The sequence below is a fragment of the Glycine soja genome, chromosome 6 (genome assembly GCF_004193775.1).
Source record: "Glycine soja cultivar W05 chromosome 6, ASM419377v2, whole genome shotgun sequence".
Taxonomy (NCBI): Eukaryota; Viridiplantae; Streptophyta; class Magnoliopsida; order Fabales; family Fabaceae; genus Glycine; species Glycine soja.
This window is the reverse complement of record NC_041007.1, coordinates 37,975,235-37,998,579: the sequence shown is the minus strand read 5'-3', so window position 1 is coordinate 37,998,579 and position 23,345 is coordinate 37,975,235. Positions and strand designations below refer to the sequence as shown.

At 34.0% G+C, this 23,345-nt stretch overlaps 1 pseudogene; it reads right to left on the bottom strand.

Annotated features, from left to right (window-relative positions):
• LOC114416193 lies at positions 1 to 21,914 on the bottom strand (annotated as a pseudogene).
• Positions 21,915 to 23,345: the final 1,431 nt, after the last annotated feature.

Below are 23,345 nucleotides of genomic sequence, written 5' to 3'. Positions count from 1 at the left end.
TTATGCCGATCCACGTTGCTTCCCTTGCGCTGCCATCTCAATGAACATGTATAGGTTCCTGATAGGCATCTGAACATGACAAAGAAAGAAAGCATGTTGCTGAGTAAATTTGGCCTCTTCCAATGTTGACAAACCATGAAGATGAACTAAAAAACTTCTCAAGTAAAAAATGCCTAATATATAGCTTCACTAAAATTCACACAACGCAACCAGCATATACCAATTAGGGAATTATATTTCGATGAGAAAAATTAAACAGATACACCAAACAAGAAGATGGCTATGATAGTTGGGACCAACTTTATCTAAACAGGCATACTATGAATTTCCATCAACAAATTACATAAAAGTAGTTGTGCAGGTGCAAGATGCTGCAAGCATTGTTAAACAAGTAGAAGACATAGATATCTGTATGTGAACAAGTTAAAACACAATATAGATTAAGCACTCAGATATTTCACTGATTTAAACCATGTGTTGTCAACAGATCAAGTTTGTTTAATTTACCTTGCCTTTCATTATATCTGTCATAAAATAGCCCTTCATCATCTGGTCTAGAGAAAGTTGCAAATTGCTCTTGATTGCTGATCACCCTTTGATCGTGCTGGGGTTTGAATCATGAATAGTTTCATGCTTACTATCGAAGGAAACAATATCTTCAAAGTTGTCCTCATTCAAACTTAATTGTACCTCCAATCGGCACAAAGCTTGAGTAACCTCGAGTTCAGATGAGGTTCCTGATTTTGTATCTGCCCAATCCATGTGACCTATTTTATTGTTCAGAATGAATATCTCAGACGTAACTTCTGTAGACCCAGGACTGGAGAAACTCTGATTAGGTTCATATGAATCACCAAGTATGGATGTTGACCATGGATTCTGAGTAGAATATGGGCTAGGACTCTGAGTATACACAGAAGAAGAACTTGGTGATAATTGTGCCCTAGCTCCAGAACTTAGCTTTCCCTATAACATGAGAGTGCAATCAGTGCATACATTAATGCAAAACTCAAAGATAGGCTGTAGAACAACGTTCCTATGCACACACAAAATAAAACAATATAATCTAATAATTTCGCTCAAGATACCAAATATGATTCTTAACAAGATTTAAGTATATGTTTATTTGAGGCACAAAGCCATTAAATGAAACAATTAGTGCAGAAAAGCAACATGACATTACAAATCTTAGGAATAATCACTGACTTTGGAAGCATACATTTACATTTATAAATGAAGTTTGAAAATAGAAAATGAGATAGGGGAGTTAGGGAGAGGGAGTTACAACACAGTAGTAATTATAATGGTGAATAAAAGAATTAACATACAAAACTTAAAAGGAAACTAGTGATCATGTTCTATTCCTATGCAAAGAGATATATGGGGTATGGCACACTTGTCTAGGTTGGTTTGATGAAAGCTCTGTCCTCCTGGGAACTGCAGTATCTCATTTCTTGCAAGAGGGAGCTACCTTGAGCAACAAAGTAAGGTGAGAATGGTGGTTTAGGGGAACAACTATTTGGAATATCTAGTGTGAGAGGAATAACTGTGTGTTTTAGATAATAGGAATTTAATGAGCAAATATTGATCCAGAATATTATGTTTTATTCTTGGCTGTGGATAATTTTTTATTTTTTTATTTTTTATCTATGTTTGGATTAGATTATTTTCAGGATATAACCGTTTCTCTTTGTTTTTTGTTGTTGTAAACTTCCTAAGATAGTTTTAAAAAAAATTAAAAGTAAAATCTATTATCAATCCCGTGCTTGTGTTACTATTGACTAATTGCAGAATGTGCTACAAAAGATAATTGGACTTTCACTTGCACTTTACAGGTGATAAATTTCTGCATTCTTTGTATCCATGGCATTGAAACATTCAATTATTAAGGGTTTTGTTTGGGGAGAAATGACATCAAAAGCTAGAATCTGTTGTTATGGCTTCAAGAGTGATTTTGCAAAAGAGAATGAGCCTCTTCTTCAACCCCCTATGTAGTCAACCTACTCACATTATTTTTGGATTCTCAAGTGTTGGGCATGCTCAGCCATAAGAATCTAGTGATTTAGAAGGTTTGAGCCGATTTCCCTTATGTCCATTTGCAACTATGAAAAATGGACAGGAAAAAAATTATTTACTGTTAACAAAGATGACCTAGTAGCTTATCCTGCTTTGAGATTTATCTCACCTAGTTCCTTTAGAGTATCAAGTTTTGGATTTAGATCTAACAAGATAGAGTTGGTTTATCTTTCAAGATTGGGGTGGTTATCCCAATGTACTCGTAATATTTCCATGGCTTCAACTGATCAATCCGGATTGGCTAGCAATAATAAGGGAAGTGAATAATCAGCTACTAAACAGAAAAAGGAAGCTTCACCACAGGAATGCGATGAAGCTGTTGAAGGCTTGAGCAGCATAAAAGCAAAAGCTAAGGCTAAAAAAATGCAAGAACCACAGAAGAGTGCGGATTCTATTATAAAGAAATTATGGGTTAAGATTTTAGGAATTGGTCTAGCATTCAGAACTATAATGTCAATGAGCAAGTTTAAAAATTTACTACCTCTTGTTTTTGTGTGCTATATAAATGTTTGTGTGAGAGTTGTCCGATTTTTCATTCACTAGGGATGACTAGGCAAAGAAGTTTCGTCATTGGTGGGATGAATTTAAATATACCCTGCAACACTACTAGTTTGGTACAAAACTACTTTGGGCTAATATTAGGATAAGCTCCAGATTATTGTTGAAACTTGCCGGTGGAAAGAGTCTTTCTAGAAGGGAGAGGCAACAACTCACAAGGACAACAATTGATATTTTCAGGCTAGTTCCATTTGCTGTATTTATCATAGTTCCATTCGTGGAGTTATTGTTGGCAGTATTCCTTAAATTATTTCCCAACATGTTGCCTTCCATTTTCCAGGACAAGATGAAAGAATTGGTGATTTTATTGTACTCGTCAAACAATACATGCTTGACTACTATTGTGCTTTATTATCACTCAATTTTGGGAAGGCTTAACTTGTAGGAGGCATTGAAAAGAAGGTTAAATGCAAGAATAGAATATGCCAAGTTTCTTCAAGATACTGTAAAAGAAATGGCAAAGTAGATTTAGAATTCACAAAGTGGAGAAATGAAGAAGACATCAGAAGATCTTGATGAATTTATTATGTTATTAAAATAGGTCAGAACAGGTGCTCGAGTTTCAAACGATGAAATCTTAGGATTTGCCAAATTATTTAATGATGAGCTCACCCTGGATAACATTAGCAGGTTGGTGCTTCTGCCATTGCTTATGTTCAACAAGTTATGCTCTCCAGTTATTAATCTTAGGATTTGCCAAATTATTTAATGATGAACATGCCTCGCTTGGTAAATATGTGTAAATATATGGGCATCAGCCTGTATGGAACTGATGCATATTTTCGTTAGATGCTCCGCAAAAGATTATAGGAGTAAGATTCATTTATTCATTTTCCCTTTCTATTAACTCTGGTTCTTCTCTGGTAATTTTCATTTTATGCTTTATGGTGAAAATTTTCTTTGTATGGTGGTTTAGATAAGGATTTTTGCAATTTCTTAGATTTCTTAAATATTTGTTTCACCAATGTCTGGATGTCTGCCTCCTGATTCACTTCTTGGTTAGTCATAGTGCATGTGTCAATTGAAGAATACATGAGGTTCTTACCTTATCTTATTTTGAGAGGGGGCTAAAAGTAGAACATTATTTCATGATGTTGTACTTTTCTGTCATCATTGAATAGAATTTGGTTAGAGCTGAATCAACAGCTCTGATGGAAGTTCAAATGTTACTGTTGTGGTAGAAAGTTATCTTCTTTGTATGGCTTGTTATGCTAATGTTAAGGGAATCACTCTTGTTGGCATTCAAAGAACTTAGATGGTTATGGTCCTTTAGTGTCTTTGACTTTTTTAGAGTATGCATTAGTATATGTTTGGTTTAGAGTTTGATAGAATTGATTTTGTGTGAACTAGTCTTCTATGCACGACACTCTTAGCCTAATATTAGTACTTGTTTGGTTTAGAGTTTGATAAAATTGACTTTGAATTGTTCAATGTGATTGAGAATTTGAGATATGTATCTAAGTAAATCTGAACCACATATTTACATTGGAACATGTGTGTTTTCACTGAAAAGTACGAGAATTGATTTTCTAATTTTAAAACAAACAGTGCCTTAATATATAAATATAATTGATGTGAGCCAAACAATTTATGTTTGTTACCTAGGTTGTAGTTGCTCCATTGAATCTCTCATTCTAGTTGTCAGTGTGTTTCGGTCTTTGGATTGTCTAACATTAGATCATTACTTACCTAGATTTTTACCAATCATAAACTTTCCTAAAAAACTATACAGAGAATAATAACTTTCAATAATTCAACTGTTTTCTCCAGACTCTAGTAATTGGAATTACATAATTTGAAATGAATTTCCTTTCTTCAAGTCATGGGATGGAATCTAGATCTTCGTAAAGTTGTCAAGTATATAAGTTTCTCTTTGTTTATTATGATTTGGAAGAAAGGATAAACTTAGTATAAATGGAATGTGTCAAGTCACTGGTTGGCATAAGAGGTTTCTTGTTTTGATGGTTTATTTTTTGAAGGTAGAAGCACTTCTAATGTTTTGATTTGGGATGTGAGTGATATTTGGTATGTGCAACAGTGAGCTGCAGGGCATCCATTATGAGATTCAACCAACAGAGATGGATCTTGAAGTCCTCAGAGAACGTGCAAACTCACTAGTCACCTACACAAGAGGGTTGATTCTAGGTGATGTAGTTACGATATTTGAGGCCTCAGGGAATGATGTTCACTGATGATACCCTTTAGTTTTTCTAGTATGATCTGAGTCTATTTCGACCTATTTCTCAGCATTGGAACATTTGCTTTCTGAACAACTAGGTACGGGAACTAATGTAAACATGCAACTTAGTTCCAGAATTGGAACATTTGCTTTGTGAACCACTAGCTATGGAAACTAATGTAAACATGCCATACAAGCATACATTAACCAACTTCATTACTTACAGCAAACAACCAATACTAATAGTAAAAAATGTGTGCCTCCATCAACCTAGGTACAAGGTTAAAGCAAAAAATTAAAAACAACACACCTACCTTCGACAGCGGGGCAGGCTAGGGCATGGCGGGGCGTGCATGACACAACACAATGTTGATGCGACACAGGCAAGCACGGCGGGGCAGGCTAGGCCACGGAGGTACTGCCACAATGTCAATGACGACACACTGTTGATGCAGCACAACAGAAGTCAGCTTCAAGGTTGTCAGGTTCGCTTCGGGTGCAGAACGCGTACGCTAGTAAAGAGAGAAACAACATATATTTTTTGTCAAAAACATATTAAAAAATCTTTTTTTTATTTTTTCTAAATTAACAAAGATGGTTTTCTAATGACACCCGTCGTAGAATGAACTCTTCAAATTACGAAAATGTCATTGTGCCCTACCTACAAAGACGGGTGTCATAGACCATTGTAGTTATATTGTCAATAATTACAAAAAAAGCCACCGGTGTACATTCTAAGACGATTCCAGGGAACCGCCTTAGAATGTGCATCATAAAGTAATGATATATATATATATATATATATATATATATATATATATATATATCCATCCTAGAACATTGCCATCATGGGGAGAGATTTTTACAATGAAGTGAGTCTACAGAAATATCAAGTTATCAATCTCAAACAAAATCCAGCCTAACAAGAGAACCTTGGGCCGTAGTCATCATGCATACATGGCTAAAATTAAAATTTTAGTGGGGAAAAGATATGTTTTCTCCAACGAAAATTATAATTGATCACAAAAAGGACATACCATAAAAACATTTGCCCAAACTTCATCATTTATGTATTCCAATTCATTGAGATTGTGTACTTGATGACCCTTATAGTAGACAACTTGTTTTGATACAGCTACAGCAAAGAGGGCAATGTTAGGTTCCATGAAAACGCAAAGCAAACACTAAGTATTGTCAAATTTGAAAGCTGGACACAATATATAGAGAAAGTGAAACAGTCATAGATAGAGAAAATTTTGCAAATTTTTTTTTTTTTAAAAAAAGATAGATAGATATGTGTAATTGAGTGCTGAATAATGCTGATGGATTTCATTCATACACTAGTGACCTTCATGTGTGAACAGATTGACAAAATATTGGGGGCGCGCGCGGTTGATTGACTTCCACTGCTATAATATAAGACGACTAAACGAGGAAAGCTTAAGTCAAAAGTGATAAAAAAAGATAATTAAAATAAATTATTTTAAAGGATCTAATGATAAATAATATGATCAGTTTAATTTATATATACAATTAGCATAAAATATTTTTATATTTACATTCAACATGAATTTATCTTAGTTTATTACCATATCATATATATTATAAAATTAGATAATGTGGCAATAAGATTAATTTTTTTTTTATATGTTTAACAAGCATATGCTATTTAAAGATATAAAAAATAATAATAATTTTCAAAAAGAAAAAGAAAAAGTATGGAAAGAGAGAGAATGACCGAGTAGAAAAGATTGCGAAAGAGGCATCAGACCCCTCAAATTGTTTTTCCTTCTTCGCCTTCTCAGTTTTCCTCTTTAACTCTAGGTGCTACATATCTCTATTTATTTCCATACAAAACCAACAATATGAAATCTGTTTTACTTCTAGTATCCCATCAAGTAAAAAAAGTATATACCATCCCAACATGCAGCTATACTTACCACCGAAACCAAAATAATAGAACCTACACATTAGAAAATATTAATAGTTAAAAGGAAAGTTTTTTTTTTCTTGAACCTAATGACAGCACTCCCACAAAACACGATTTCAGATTTTTACTAAAAAGGTATGCATCTACAAATAAAATAATAAACTGATATAATTATTCAATTAAACAAGCTAAGCATTGTGCAAGTGAATACAGAGTAATTAAATAGCTGTTGATTGATAATCAGATTAGCATTCCTCATTGCCCTCTCTTCTACCTCTCTACTTTGTACCAAAAGCAAGAAAAGAATAAAATGCAGATAGCAGGTACAACAATAATTATTATTGTTTAACTATTTATATTTAATGGAGGAAACTGACGTAAAATTTTAGGTAATGCCCAGTAACATCAGTCCTTTTTCAAAATCCTTAAAATGAACTAAAAATAAATAATTTGACGAAATTTTTTGTACAAGGAACTATATAAAAAATTGACTTATTTTATATAAGGATCTGTCTACTAAGAAATAAAAGCTAAACAGAAAAGGTCTGAAAATAAAAAAAAGGTTACCATCCTCTGAATAAGGTGCCACTGCTGATAATCCTTCTTCCCGAACACAGCCACACCCGGCTCCACTATATTAAACAACTTCGTCACCATAGTCGCCACACACCCTGCTCTTCCCACACAGCCCCACTTCCAGCTTCCAGGTACTGAAATAACACGTGATAATGGGTTAAAATTCTCATGCTGTTCTTAATTTGATCCTTCACACGTTGCCAATTCAGCAGCCTCAGTGTCATTTTTTACACTAAACAAATCTGTCTGCCCCCCAGCCAAATTATCAGAATATCAAGATGCAGAACCTTCATTGTGCACAATGTAACAATCCAGGCAGAAAATTAAAATTTGAAGAGCAGAATTAATATAAACTGCTCTTATTGATGGTGGGAAGAATATATTGCGAGGTTGTAGGAGTGCATCCATGAGTTCAAAGGGGTTGGCCGCAACCTCAACATACTCTCCGGCAATCCAAGCAGCAGCACACAATCTCCTATGCAAGTGCACATCACCCAGCAGTCCAGGATCAATCAACAGATCACGCCCTACTCGAACAAGCTGCATTCTAGCATCCTTAACTCTCATACCAACATCAACGAGCTGAGTCTCAATCTCTTCTGTTGGTAGTTTATTAGATGATAGTTGATAGTTGATAGTTGATCAATTACAACATACCAATTGCCTATTTATAGGCTCAAGTTACCAACCTCTCAATGGTGGTGAGTGTTTCTACATTACTTTAGGTCTTTCTAGAGTTTTCATGATAGATTACTATCATGATAGTTCTAGATTCTTCTATCTTATACATACACTTATAGTTCTAGATTATTCTACCATATTCATACACATTATAGTTCTAGATTATTGTATCATATTCATACACACTATAGTTCTAGGATATTCTACTATTTTCATACATATTATATTTAAGAATATTCTAGAGATTTGTAGCAATTTCAACACTCCTCCTTAATGCAAATTTTTGTGACTCCGAGCATAGCTCGTAATTCTTCAAATCTTGGTCTCGGCAACGCCTTTGTGAATATGTCTGCAATTTGATCTTCTGTTCTGCAGTAGTCGAGTTTGATCTCTTTAGTTGCTTCAGCTTCTCTGATAAAGTGATACTTGATTGCTATGTGTTTTGTTCTGTTGTGATGAACTGGATTCTTCGCCATTGTAATTGCTGATTTGTTGTCGCAGTTGATTTTAGTAGGCTCATCTTATTTTTCTCCCATGTCTTCAAGTATCCTACGAAGACATATAGCTTGACTCGTTGCTTCAGCATCGGCCGCATACTCTGCTTCTACTGTTGATTGTGCTACTATAGCTTACTTCTTCGATGCCCAAGAGAACATTTTCAATCCTAGTGAGAAAGCATAGCCAGAGGTACTCTTCATGTCATTTGCCGAACCTTCCCAATCACTGTCGGTGTAGCCAAGTAATTCTGAGTTGGTTTCGGTAGTATACCATATACCGAACTCTTTTGTTCCTTGTAGATACCTCAAAATTCTTTTTCCTTCTCCAAAGTGTATTTGACTTGGGCTTTGCATGAATCTTGATAGAAGACTTGTAGCATACATTATGTCAGGCCGTGTAGCTTAAGACTTGATGTAAAGTGTAGACTCACTCTTGCTCCTCCTGAATCCTCGATCCATGAAATACTGATCAATTCTGCTATACCATGCTCGAGGTGCTTGCTTTAAACCATAGAGTGCTTTTCTTAGTCTTAACACTTTACTTTCTTTGCCTTCAGACACGAATCCTTGTGGTTGCTCCACATAGATCTCTTCTTCAAGTACGCCGTTAAGGAAGGCGGATTTGACATCTAGTAGATGTATACTCCATCCTTTATGTGACGCAAGAGCTATTAGAGCTCTTATGGTATCAAGACGAGCTACTAGTGCAAATGTCTCATTGTAGTCAATTCTGGGTTGCTGTGAGTAACCCTTAGCTACTAGCCTCGCCTGGTGTTTCTGTGTGGTGCCATCAGGGTTGAGCTTTGTCTTATAGACCCACTTAACCCCAATGATATCTTTTCCATGGGGACGATTTACTAACTCCCATGTGTTGTTTTTCTCGATCATCTGTATCTCTTCTTCCATTTCCTTGACCCATACTTCCTGCTTTGACGCTTCTTCAAAGCTTCCATGTTCAAGTATGGCCAAGTTACAAGTTTCATATATGTCCACCAAAGATCTTACTCGACTTGGAGTAGACTCTAGTGATGATAGTTCTTGATCTTGTTGTTGTGGTGGAGGTAAAGGTGGTTCACTTGGGTCTTCTTCCTCAGCTTCTTCTTGAGGTAGTTAAGCGGGTATAAGAACATTCTTCTCCACTTTTTCTTCATCCCAATTCCAAGAAGCGTACTCATCAACTTCAACATCTTGACTGATGACGAGTTTCTTAGTTTGCAAGTTGTAGACACGGTAGCCCTTAAAGATATTGCTATACCCAAGGAAGATACCTCGTATAGTCTTGTCTTCAAGCTTGTGCCTCTTCACGTCTGGAATATGAATGTAGCATATAGATCCAAAGACCCTTAGGTGCTTTGCTGATGGCTTCTTCCCGTTCCAAGCTTCAATTGGAGTCTTGTCTTTTACAGACTTAGTTGGATATCTGTTGAGTATGTAAACAGCAGTGTAGACTGCTTTAGCCCAGAATGTGTTAGGTAGTCCCTTCTCCTTGAGCATCAATCTAGCCATTTCCATAACTGTGCGATTCTTTCTCTCGGACACTCCATTTTGTTGAGGAGAATATGCGACTATAAGTTGCCGCTCAATGTCTTCATCCTCACAAAATCTTTCAAACTCGCGAGAGGTGTACTCTTTGCCGCGATCACTTCTTAGTACTTTTATCCGTTTTCCACTTTGATTTTCAGCAAGGGCCTTGAACTTTTTGAATACTCCAAAGACTTCTGATTTTTCTTTTAGAAAATATACCCATGTCATTCTAGAGAAGTCATCAACGAAGAGTACGAAGTACCTGTTGTTCTCATGTGATGGCGTCCTCATTGGTCCACAGACGTCCGTATGTATCAGCTCCAATAGATCTTTCGCTTTCCATGCTCCACTTGTTGAGAAAGGAAATCAGTGTTTCTTACCAAGGAGACATCCTTCACACACTTCATTATTCTCCTTTATGCTTGGAAGATCTCTCATCATGTTCTTCTCATGTAACAACTTCAAGGCATGTGTGTTGAAGTGGCCAAATCTTCGATGCCATAGCCATGAATCATCAACTTGTACCTTCATGGCAATGTTTGTTGCATATTTTAAATTTAGAGGACAGCTTCTATTGCTCTTATTCATCTTTACTTGGGCTATCTCAGACCTTTTATTTTTGTTGTCTAAGATTTTGCATACACCTCCTTCAAAGTGAAGTGTGTAGCCTCTCTCCATCATTTGGCCAATTCTTAGAAGATTTTCTTTTAGGTTGGGAACTAGTAAGACATCATGGATGAGTCATGTACCTTTATCTGTCTCCACCATGACAGTGCCTTTGCCTTTTGATTCAACCACACTTCCATTTCCCAGTCGAACTTTGACTTTGACAGACTCATCAATGCTTTTGAAAATAGTCTCATCCTTGGCCATGTGATTGCTACATCCATTATCCAAGTACCAGCTTCCTCCCTTTTCTTTTATTGAGTCTTGAGTGGCATAGAACATACATTGTTCTTGATCATGCTCCTATGCGATATTGGCTTGATGCCTATTTTTGTTGCGACAATTTTTCTCTATGTGCCCGAACTTCTTGCAATGGTTGCATTGTGGCATATTACGGAACCAACAATTTTTCTCTGCGTGGCCTTGCCTTTTGCATATATTGCATGGAGGATTTTTATCTGTTTTGTTCTTAAGGAAATTCCTAGAACCTTTTCTTCTTCTGGAAGTTCCTCCATAATTTTTCTTTCCTCTATTTTCTTTGTTTTGGGGATGAAATTTAAACTTTGACTGGAAGGCATTTTCAAGTGTATCTTCTTTATGCCTATACAGTCTTTGCTCATATGCTTCAAGAGAGCCCACAAGTTCTGTCTTTGATAGAGTGGACAGATCTTTGGTTTCCTCAATCGTTGTCACGATAGGGTCAAACTTTTGGGGCATAGTAATTAGAATTTTCTCAACAATTTTCTTGTCAAGAATATCTTCCCCAAAAGCTCTCATTTGATTAACTATTTCTTTAACTTTAGAATAGTAATCTTTAACTGTCTCAGACTCCTTCATCTTCAATAGTTCAAAATCTTTTCTTAGAGATTGAAGTTTAACGACACGTACCTTAACACTTCCTTGAAACTCCTCTTGCAATGTGTTCCACGCTTCTTTGGCAGTCTTAGCTCCCATAATTCTTGGGAAAATTGGATCAGTCACCGCTTGTTGCAAGGTGAACAACGCCTTTGAATTTTTCTGTTTATTTTTCTTCAACTCTTTTTCTTGAGATGCATTAAGAGCTGAAGTATCCGCGGGAACAGTGAGCCTTCTTCTACTATGTCCCATATATCTTGAGATGAAAAATATGTTTCCATTTTAACATGCCAGAAATCATAATTTTCACCATTGAAGATAGGGACAGAAATATTTGACAATTGAGTAGTGTTGTCCATAGCTTAGAAAAAATATTATTGGAGTGGGTTAATAGTACAAAGGGAATTTTTGAAGTAGTTGGGAGGATTTTGGAATGGTAGGTAGGTAATATAACTACGCCCAATGTATGACCGAACGTAGCTCTGATACCACTGTTGATAGTTTATTAGATGATAGTTGATAGTTGATAGTTTTAGAGAATTGTTTTAGAAATAAGGCTATGTCATTGATTTCTTGGATGATCAATTACAACATACCAATTGCCTATTTATAGGCTCAAGTTACCAACCTCTCAATGGTGATGAATGTTTCAACATTACTTTAGGTCTTTCTAGAGTTTTCATGATAGATTAGTATCATGATAGCTCTAGATTCTTCTATCTTATACATACACTTATAGTTCTAGATTGTTCTACCATATTCATACACATTATAGTTCTAGATTGTTCTACCATATTCATACACACTATAGTTCTAGGATATTCTACTATTTTCATACATATTATATTTAAGAATATTCTAGAAATTTGTAGCAATTTCAACATCTTCCCCCATTTGGCAATTAAGAATCATCACCATTTCTCCAAGAAAAGACACGTACAAATCAAAGTGTTCAGCAATCTATTAGACTATTGGCAAACCTACCAATATCGTCGTAGGTTACAAAGTTATAAAAAAAGATCGTCGAACTTGAGTTATTCAATTCATTTTAAAATAAAGATTATCAGTTTAATAATTATGTACAAATTTAATCAAAATATCATGAGTTTGTCTAACTAACGAAAAATAACTAAAATAACGAAATAACGGAATATAGTGCGTCAGAAATACGTAAAATTATGAAAACAATAATAATGAATTTAATTAATTCAAGAAAAATGTAAAATTGAATTTCATCATTCATACCCTTAGTATCTTAATAAGATCAACATATATGAATCATTTTCTAACATTACGGATGCACACATTAAATTATCCTGAATCGATCCCTCGCACTCGAGAATCCTAAGAATATTAACTGAATATTGATCCCTCCCATATGAAATAAATATCTCAGCATTACAATCATAATCTCGTGTTATTTGCAATCAAAACATTATGCTCTATTCTAGCAACGTAACATACAGAGTAAATTCATTCAGTTCAAATTCTAAGAGTACTTTCCAATTAAAAAAATTTGTTTTCATAAAACTAGTTATCAAATAAAATCAAGCATTACAAACATAATCAAATCACCAGTAATGAGTAAAAAAGATTCATACATATTTAAAATATCAAAAGAGATACATAGGGTACGAAGATTATATTCAATCCTTTGAAGAAACTAGCTAATCATTACGTAAAGCACAAGATCAACAGGAAAAATGCTAAAGGATGCGATCCACGATCATAACTCTGCAGCGCCTTGGCTCCACTTTCTCACTCCTTCTTCCTTGCTACTTGATTCCTCTGGTTTCCTCTAGTTTTGTCTGGTTTATATACAATTTGAGCCAAGAGGTGTTGACCAACTCTCCTAGGCGAGTTTCTTGCTTAGTACTGAAGGTACTCACTCACCCAGGTGAGCTGTAGCTAGCCCAGGGGAGTTGGTTACTTAGGCCTGAAGAAACTTGATTAGTCCAGGTGAGCTGGTTGTTAACCTGGGCAAATGGTTGTCTAAAATCTTGAAAAAATAATCATTTTGTCTTTCCTTTTAACTTGATTTCTAGATCCAACAAACAACTATCAAAACCTACAAAATCATGTATGAATCTTTCATATTTAAGCAAAAACATTAGTAAATGTACAGTATATATAAAATAACTAGATTTAAGAAAAATTTATAAGAAACCTATTACAATCAAAAGATAAGTGCTAACATTCTAATCCTAGAAATAACTAAAATATGACACTTATCACAATCTCATACACATTTCTATAACACGTCAAAATGGAACCCAAAATCTGATTAGAAATTTTTTTGTCAAACTTCAACACATTGAGAAACACCTTGGAGATATCTACCACCTAGATCTCAGACACCATATATGCCCATCAACAATCGCACTAACAAGATCTTGATAGTCAAATCATCATCACTCAACGACTTAACCACCACTTCCCTATTCTCTATCACCACCCACAAGTGCTTATGAGTGGCAACCAAAAGCGCCTACAGACCAAGATATCTAAGATTGGGATCCTGATCAACCAACAAATCCCTAGCCTTCTCAACAATGAGCCTAATAGCAGAATGATAATCACTCAAGCTAGTGAGCACAGTCCTAACACACTTAAACACCAATGCCTGGGCCCCAGAGCGCCTCATCTGGTCACAAACAGGCTCAACAATCTTCCCCAACCTAGGTTCCAAGGGAGCCAACTTAGCAAACACCTTCATCACGTTAATCAAAACCCAATTGTTCTTCGAATCAACCAAAATCCTATAAAACTCGGGCGCCAATTTAAGGTACCACCCAGGATCCTTGGCAGTCAACTCGTAGAAAACCCCGATGACAGAAAATGCTTAAAGCAAACCCTAGTGGTGGAGAGCAATTTGAAGACCTTGGGGGTCAAATCGCGAGCGAGGTCAAGAGTGGCGATTCACGAGAGAAAATCATGGGTGAGGCTTACCTCGAAGTGGTTGGTGGAGGAGCGGTCCTTGCGGAACTGGTTGGTTATGAGGAGGAGCATCGGAGTGTCATTGTGGAAAGACTGTGACGCGGCGTGGTACCCGATCCTCGTGAGCGCAAACTTGGAGGAGGACATGACAACGTGGAAGCACGCCCATGACATGTCAACGATGGAGAGGTAGGAGAGTTTTTGGAACGCGAGTGTGGTGGTGGTGAAAGGTGAAGGCAAAAGGTGAGGAGGCTTAATAGAGGAGAAGAAAAATGAGTGAGGTTAGGTTAAATTTGGGTAAGTGCGTGAAATCAAAATTCATGAAAAATACAACATCGATTTTTCTAAAAGTCAATGTTATGAACATCGATGTTGTATTTTTTGAGATTAACATCGATTTTTAATAAATCGATTTTAACAAAAATCGATTATCATCGGTTTTTAAAAAATTCAATGTTAAGATCGATTTTTCTTTAAAAATTAATGTTAACATCACCATGTTAACATTGATTTTTTTGAAAACCAATGTTAATAAAATCAGTTTATTTATAAAAGATGTCATCGTCCTTTTGTTAACATCGATTTTATGATGTTAAAGTAGCAATATTGAAAACATTCTTTTTAGTAGTGTAATTTGTTCATTATCGATCCTTTCTATGCATATATTTGAAAAATATGCCAACCCTAAGTCCCACAACTCCTCACACGTTACCAATTAAGCAGGTCAAATATCACCCATGCAAACTGTTGCAAATTGCAAGGTATTCTTTTATGTTTGTTATGTTTCTCATAAGAAAGAATTAATGTAATCTCAATTACACTTAGCCCACATTATTTAAACATTTGCTTCAAACAGGATAATCACCACGCGCGTACATAGTATTGAGCATTTATCTCATATCTCATGGAGAGGCGTAGAACCTATTATCTTATTTTAGTTGCTTTCTTCTTGGCTACCACAATAACAACAACCTCAGCTATGGAGAAAGAAGAGCCTTTGCTAGAATGTGAAATCCATTTGGGATCACACTGGAAATCAAGTGATTGACACAATGTGCAATCCATTCGGTAAATTGTTGTTATAAGCTAGCTCAAACGGGTTATTCTTGTCCCAACAAACTCACCAAATACGTTAATCAAAATGATTCAGAGTTTAAACATGCAAATTCAATTGAAATTCTGGGTAAAAATGACCACATTTACCACAGGTGCATGTGATCGGCATACCAAACCAGCAAGTGATGAGTTTTGGACAAAGTGCGTGGTTGTATTAGGGAACGAATGTGCGTGGAGCACAAGCATTTGACAACCTACTTTTTGGCAAGAACGTAACTATGCATTGCTGTGAAAAGCTTGTAGAAATTGGTCGACCTTTCCATATTAATATGATTAAGGCTTTGTTTTCGCGTTCCTCAGATGAGGGATAGAGATCCAACTGAACTTTTGATTAAGAGCAAGAAACTATATGATAAATGTAAATATTTGTATTTTCAATATTGAATGGGCAACAATAGTAACTCTATGATGTCATTTAACAATTAAAAAATAATAAGATCCTAATCAATAAACGATGTTATTAGTTTCATATTGCGCCTATAATGTAAATATTACAAGTGTGTTTATCATTTATTCATCTACTCAAGTGAAATATAGTTTAAAATATGCATGTACACGGCAGAATTTTCCTTTCTATAATGGGAAACATTTTATATAGGTTAAATTACTCATTTAGTCCTTATAGTTTTATGATTCTTATAATTCTTATTTTTGTAGTTCCTGTAGTTTAGAAGTGGTCTTTTTAGTTTCTATAATTTACATTTTAACTCTCTTAGTCCTTATAGTTTTAAAGTATTCTTTTTAGTTCTTATAGTTTGTATTTTAATTTTTTTTTTAGTTCCTATAATTTAAAATTCATAGAGACTAAAAAAATAAGAATCATGAAACTATGAAGATTAAAAAGATCATTTTCAAAACTACAAGGACTAAGAAAGAATTAAAATGTAAATTATAGAAACTAAAAAAATTAATTTCAAACTATAATGACTAAAAAAAATAAGAATCATAAAAAAAAAATGAATAATTTAACATTTTATATATATCACTTAAGATATTTGATTAGACAGATACCCAGAAGGAGGGGAGGGGCGGCGGAGGCGTTGCTGATGGACATTATTAGATAAAATCATATTACAAGTGTTATAATTGTAAACTGTATGCATCTATGTAATAGTCAAGATGCGTTAATTGACACTATAAATTAGAAAAATAGATAATTTTTTATTACATATTAAAGTAGTTAAGAAGAATTTAATAGCTGTGAATTGGCTGAAGAAAAATCTATCAACCAACCATAAATTATTATTAATATAATTGTTAATATAATTATTATAAAAATTAATAAATTTATCCTGATTTATAAATTTGTGAATATTTTATGTAATACTTTAAAGATATTGTTCGTGGTGGAATTTCTATACTCAATAAATTAACAAATTAATATCATAAGAAAGCAGTGTACACTGTAGAATATTCCTTTTTACAATTAATAGAAAACATTTTATGACACTTTAAGGATATTGAAAGTTTATTTTATTTTATCGAATCTATTTTTTCCCTTTTTCCCTAGCCTGTCCAAATACAATGATCATCAGTAACAAAGGAAGGCATGTCATAGTTCCTGCCTTCTTTACAAGTGAGAGGCGCCATATATCTTTGGTGATAGTTATTGGGATTAATTATGTTTTAAGCAAATTACACTTCTTCCTCTATGTTTTGCACTTATTATACTCAACACTCTTCCGTTGATAAAATGCATTACTTTGACCTCCTTCAAGATAACATTGTTAAATGTGAGTGTTAATCTTTAGTGAAATGTGTCAAAATTAGAAACCCTAAGCTCTAACTTAACGTACCCCTTTTCTTCATCTTCCTCTTCGTGGCACGTGCGCAGATCTCATGGACCTAGAGCTGGGCACCATGGACAACATGCAGACCAGGCAATATGGGCAAATCTTCTGCCCCAAGAACTTCATCTTTTAGATTATGATTGTGCACTGTTGACAAGTTTTGTTCCATTTTTTTTTGTTACACAGCTTTCCTACCATTGTCGATTGATTCATGAAATTGTGGTATAATGACCAATGTAAGGGACGGAGGTGGGTAAGTCATTGATGAGATAAGAACATTGTAACCAAATATGTGTGGGTGCGGACAAATTTCTTTCTTTGTTTTCGTAGACGAGATTAAATAAAATGATTAATGTATTTTTTATTTCTATTGCTGAAGGTGATGCCTCGGTGTTTTTTTAACTTGAGTGAAGATCTTCAATGTTTGAGGTGTTCAGGAAGAAGACGGGGGCAATTTTTTCTGAAAAATTCATTAAACAATAACGTGCATTGCACGGCAGGTGATGGCTTGGGGTTAACAGAAACAAGTACGTTATAGAGGAGGGGTTCCTTTGTAACGAATTTGCAAAAAATAGGGATGTAGGGGTCAAAGAACATGGGTTGTCGGGTGTAATAAATCCATAACACAGGCATATGATGACTGCGATTTGCTTTGAAAGTTTTAATCCCTCAAAATTTCTAAATTACATTCAATTTTTAGTCCCTCAAATTTTTTGTCATTTTTAATCTTTTATTTATTTTTATTACTTAGAATTAGTCTCTAATATGCTCATTTTTAATCTCTCTTTTATTTTATAAATAGTTAGGACTTATTTTGAGTAAAAAAAATAGTTAACCATAGATATCTTGATATAAAAGGCTTAAATAATATTTGAATCCGTGTAAAACAATAATATTTTAGTTTTGGTGTTTTTTTTTTAAAAAAAAAAAAGGATTTTTATTAGTTTTTTTAAGCTGTATTGTTAGTTGTTTGTTAAGTGTAACAATGATATGATTTCCTATTGACATCACATGTCATGTATGAACAAAGTCAATACAAAAGTAATGATTCATAAAGGACTATAATATAAAAAAAAAAGTGATATATTAATTTATAAGGACTAAAATAAAAAATAACATATTTGTAGGGACTAGAAAAACGGACATAAGTGATATATTTGTAGTGACTAATTTATTTACTTTCAACCTCCCAGGAGTTTTGATTTCTTTTAATCTGAAATTATATAGATCTTTAAAGGGAAGCAAATTAAGGCATGCACTTTTTTCTTAATTTATCTTTTAAGGCCAGCATTAATCCTCCAAACTAGTAAAAATAGTAAATCAGAAGGTTAATTAAGTAACAACTGTTTCTGTTAATTAAACATATCACACAACTAACTGCAACTGACTACTAGGCTTTATATATAATAACTTGAAAATTTACTTGCAATTGCTTACCAAAAACAACTACGTTTAAAACATAAGTGTTGCAGTTGTGATTTTGTGCCCATGTTACATATTAGTCTCTAACTTAATGAAAAATTCAAAATAGTCTCTATCTTTTGCATAAGTGTTGCAAAATAGTCCCTAACTTAAAAGATCCCAGAAATCGTGCTTAAAGTGTCCATGCATTGCAAAGGTTGTGTCTTGCACGATTTCATTTTGCAATACTTATGTAAAAGATAAGGACTATTTTGAATTTTTCATTAAGTTAGGGACTAATGTGCAACAAGGGTACAAAGTTAGGGACTAAATTGCCTATTTACTGGTTTTGATATCATCAAATGACGTGGCATCTTTTAAGAGACATGTCCACGTGTCATGCCATGTCATCCTTTAGTGCCATGTTGGATAGTCCACGTGACACTAAAATTGACCTCACTAACGACGTTACTCTAAAATAAAATTTAACGGAAGGACTATTTTGTAACACTTATGCAAAGATAGGGACTATTTTGAATTTAATATTAAGTTAGAGACTAATATGCAAAATGGATACAATCTCAGGGACTAAATTGCCTATTCACTCGTAAATTTATCCAAAAGCAATTTTATGAAATGAAAAAAAAAAAGGAATTTCTATAAGCTAAAAAATTAATTTATGTATCCACTAATTTGTATAACAATAAGCAATCAATTATCCACTTGGGAGATCAACGATTGAATGAAAATTATCAAACCTGATTAGGCCATAAATTTCAGGTTATAATTATATTAATAACATTGATAATATATTCAACGAGGATTTTCTAACACATTCAACGACAGTTTTAAATTGTTTTTGAAGTCAACATCATGAAAAATCAATACTTTTCATGACTGTTTCCAACAAATTATTTTAAAAAAATTATCATTCTAAGACGTCAAAAAGATATCATTCTAAGATAATTTTAATTTGAAAATCGTTTTAGAATATAATTTTTTAAACAAATTAAAAAATTGAAGATAAGACAATTTTTACATGAAAATCATCTTATAATGTCTTCTTTTTTTAAAAAAAATGAGGATCTAAAACGATTTACCCAAAAATCATCTTAGAATTTTTTTTTAAAATAATTAAAAGTAGAGGATCCTAAAACAATTTTTCGAAAAACTATCTTAAAAAATCTACTTTCTAAGATGGTTCTTTAAATAACCATTTTAAAATATTTTTTCTTAAAAAAATTAAGAAATTAAGAGACCATTTTACTAATACAAAACAAACTTCTTTTACATATAAAATGATTGTAATTAAATCCATAAACATTTAAAATTCTATGGCAGTAACATCTTCTAAACTTTGCAATTAAATTATGACAACATATATCAACATTGCTTACATTTCAAAAATTAAACACTAATAACGAGGGAAGACAATTATCAATACAAAGGCATAATTATATCACTATTCCACCTATAAGGAGATGCATTAAAAGGAAGTAACAAAACGTAAATTTATTGGTAACTTCAAATAAAAGATTTCTACATATGTAAGCATTTTCTTGCATCAATAAGAGCTTGCTCACGATCCTGCCATTTATTTTATATCAATTAATCCATACATACACGATTTACAAGAAAATAAAAGATAATACCTTTCTGCCATATATAATTTTCCCTTACCTTCAATACTTTCAAAGACAACATAATATCACCAGGACATTACAGTAATATAATTTCAAAGGCAACATAACATCATGATATTGCAGTAAAAAAATCAGGATATTGGGTGATTATGACCACTTATATTATAGTTATCAATGGGAAACTATACATGATGAGGGTCTAGAAAACTCATGTGTAGTATCGATACTAGTGCCTCCTTTAGAACTTTTTGTTATTAAGGACCATGAAGATTTTGAATCACTTATCTTTTCTTTGCCTCGGGATATCTTAGATAAGTCATCGTTTTCATGATTACATATGTTTCTCATTATCTGTTCTTCCATGCCACCTTTTATCATTCCTGTAAAAATGAATATGGATTAAATACAAAAGGAAAAAAAAAAGTCTCTAAAGCCTACATGCTGTTTTAGAATTCAGACAATTGTTAATTTAAAGTTAAAAAATAAAAAAAAGTTTATTTGTTTATTAAAGTCAAAGTCCGTACATATATTTTAATTGAAGAAAACAAAGGATGATATGTTAGTTCTAGTAAATGTGAAATTACAGGTTTTGTTTCTATATCATTTCCCTACAATTGTTTATGCTATTGAGTTTTGACTTTCTATAATGTAACTAAACAAAACTCAAATGTAACATGGGAATTATATGCTTGTCAAGTGTGAAAATGTCAATTTGATCAAGATACAAAGCGTTTCCACCCACTAGGAATTCATGACCTGGTTCTTTTATTTTATTTTTTTACATTTTAATTAATCAACAATTATTATCATGATTTAATAACATGATGGAACAAAAAGATGTAATATAATATCACATTAGTAACAATGCACAAGAGCAATTTCTATCACTGAAGCATTGACACTGTCATGAAACAAAATTTCCTACCGATATGTGCCCCCTTTGCCTCCATGAGTGACCTGCACTCTATCACTGTATCAAATGCCCATACTATACAAACACCAAAATTATAAGCAGAACAATTTCACAACAATAAGCAGGACAAAACTATTACATGTAGAGAACATGAATTGAGCCTGAATTCTATCACTTCCTGGGTTCGTTTTCCCTCCAATGAGCAGTGTTTTTTTCCCCAGGACACCTTGTCAATTTATCAGAAGAGACTTGAAATAAGACACAAATCATCATCAATTATTATGATAAAATTAAAACAAAAGGTTGTTCAATGCAAAACACTTAATTAGGGGAAATATTAAATTGATACAAAGCTCAAGTATAAGAGTATATTTAATTAGTCAACTATAAGAGTGGCATTTAATTAAAACAAAAGGTTGTTCAAGCCACAAGGTTGTTCCCCTACCTCTTCCAACTCCTGGAACACTTCCACATCCTACAAATCTACTCATCCCATTACCAGATCCACCAAAACCCCGTCGAAGATTGACTCTGGGATCCTCACCAACCCACTGAATATCTTCAGGAGACATATGCAGTAAAAATAATACATTTGAATAAGCCACTAGCCTAATTGTTGAACACAAATAAGCAAACAATCAGACACACTCACGTCACAAAGCCAGTCTTTAGCCAATTAGGTTTCGAAATTCACATTCAAATCATAGGTATAACCAAAATCACACTGAGTAAAAACTTCACAATAACAACAACAACAAAAAAAGACATTTGTCCCTAAATTAATCAAAACCAGACACACATTAGTCACAAAAAGCCACATTACCATTAAAGAAACCATCCACGTAGCAAAACCCTAATTACAAAACCCAACAGTAAGCTCTAAAACCCTAAACTCCCAAAAAAATGAAGGAATTTCTACTCCAATTGCGAAAATCACCTGGTTGAGGATGAAACTCTTGCCCTAGCTCGCACGATCGTAGACGGAGATGACGCTGATGGGATTCTTGACGTTTCGTTGGAATCTTCAGATTTTGGAGAAGCGAGAGAGAGGCGATGTCCTCAAAAGTGGTCTAGCACGAAATGATGTCATCGCGAAGGGCCTTTAGCTGAGAAACTGCATTTTCTCTGGTTGTGCTCTTGATGATGCAGCCTTTTGGATCCTTCCACGAGGTCTTCCTTCTAGATCCTCAACACCGCCACTAGCCTTCAACGAAAAGACGAAATGCAACACCTTTTTGGGATTGGGGCTTAAGGTTTCCGCCATGGGAGGGATTTGCTTTGCAGAACTATTCTTGAAGAATGTGAGCAGGCGCGAGTGAGAGAGAGGCATGCCTTTTGAAGAAGTGAGATGCGATTCCAATGACAGTTCTGGAAGAAACCGATGTAGTAATGTGTTTTAAAAGACGATTTAAAGAAAATTGTTACAATAATTTACAAAAATACCACTACTCTTTTTTTTAAGACAGTTTTGTATAATCGTCGTTGATCCGCCGTAGTTGAAAACGTTTATTTTAGTAGTGAAGAAAACTTCATCAACACTAAAATTTATGTGTTCTATATATTTTAAAACAATTTAGCTCATTTTCATAGAAAAATGATTCTGAAAAGAGCCAAGTTCCCCAGTCCATTTCTTTGTACATCATCAAGCTACAGAAATGATTTTTAATTATCTTCCTCATCTTTAATTTTGTCTCCACCACTACTTCTTTTTGACTTTTCTCTCTACTCAAACCACGTACAATCGTACCCCTGCTTCTAGTGATAACCTTCCATTGCTCCTTGGAATTAACTTGAATGTTGGATGAAAATTAGGGATGACAAAAATCTACAGCGACAAATATACACTTATAAAATTTGCCATAAATAGAAGATGAATATCCATAGTAACGGACACGGGTTTTAAATTTGCCTACTCATTAACAAGCAGATGTGGAGTATCATAGTATCTTTACCCAATGGTGGATGCAGAAATTTTTATCAGTTGAGGAAAGAAATAATTTTAA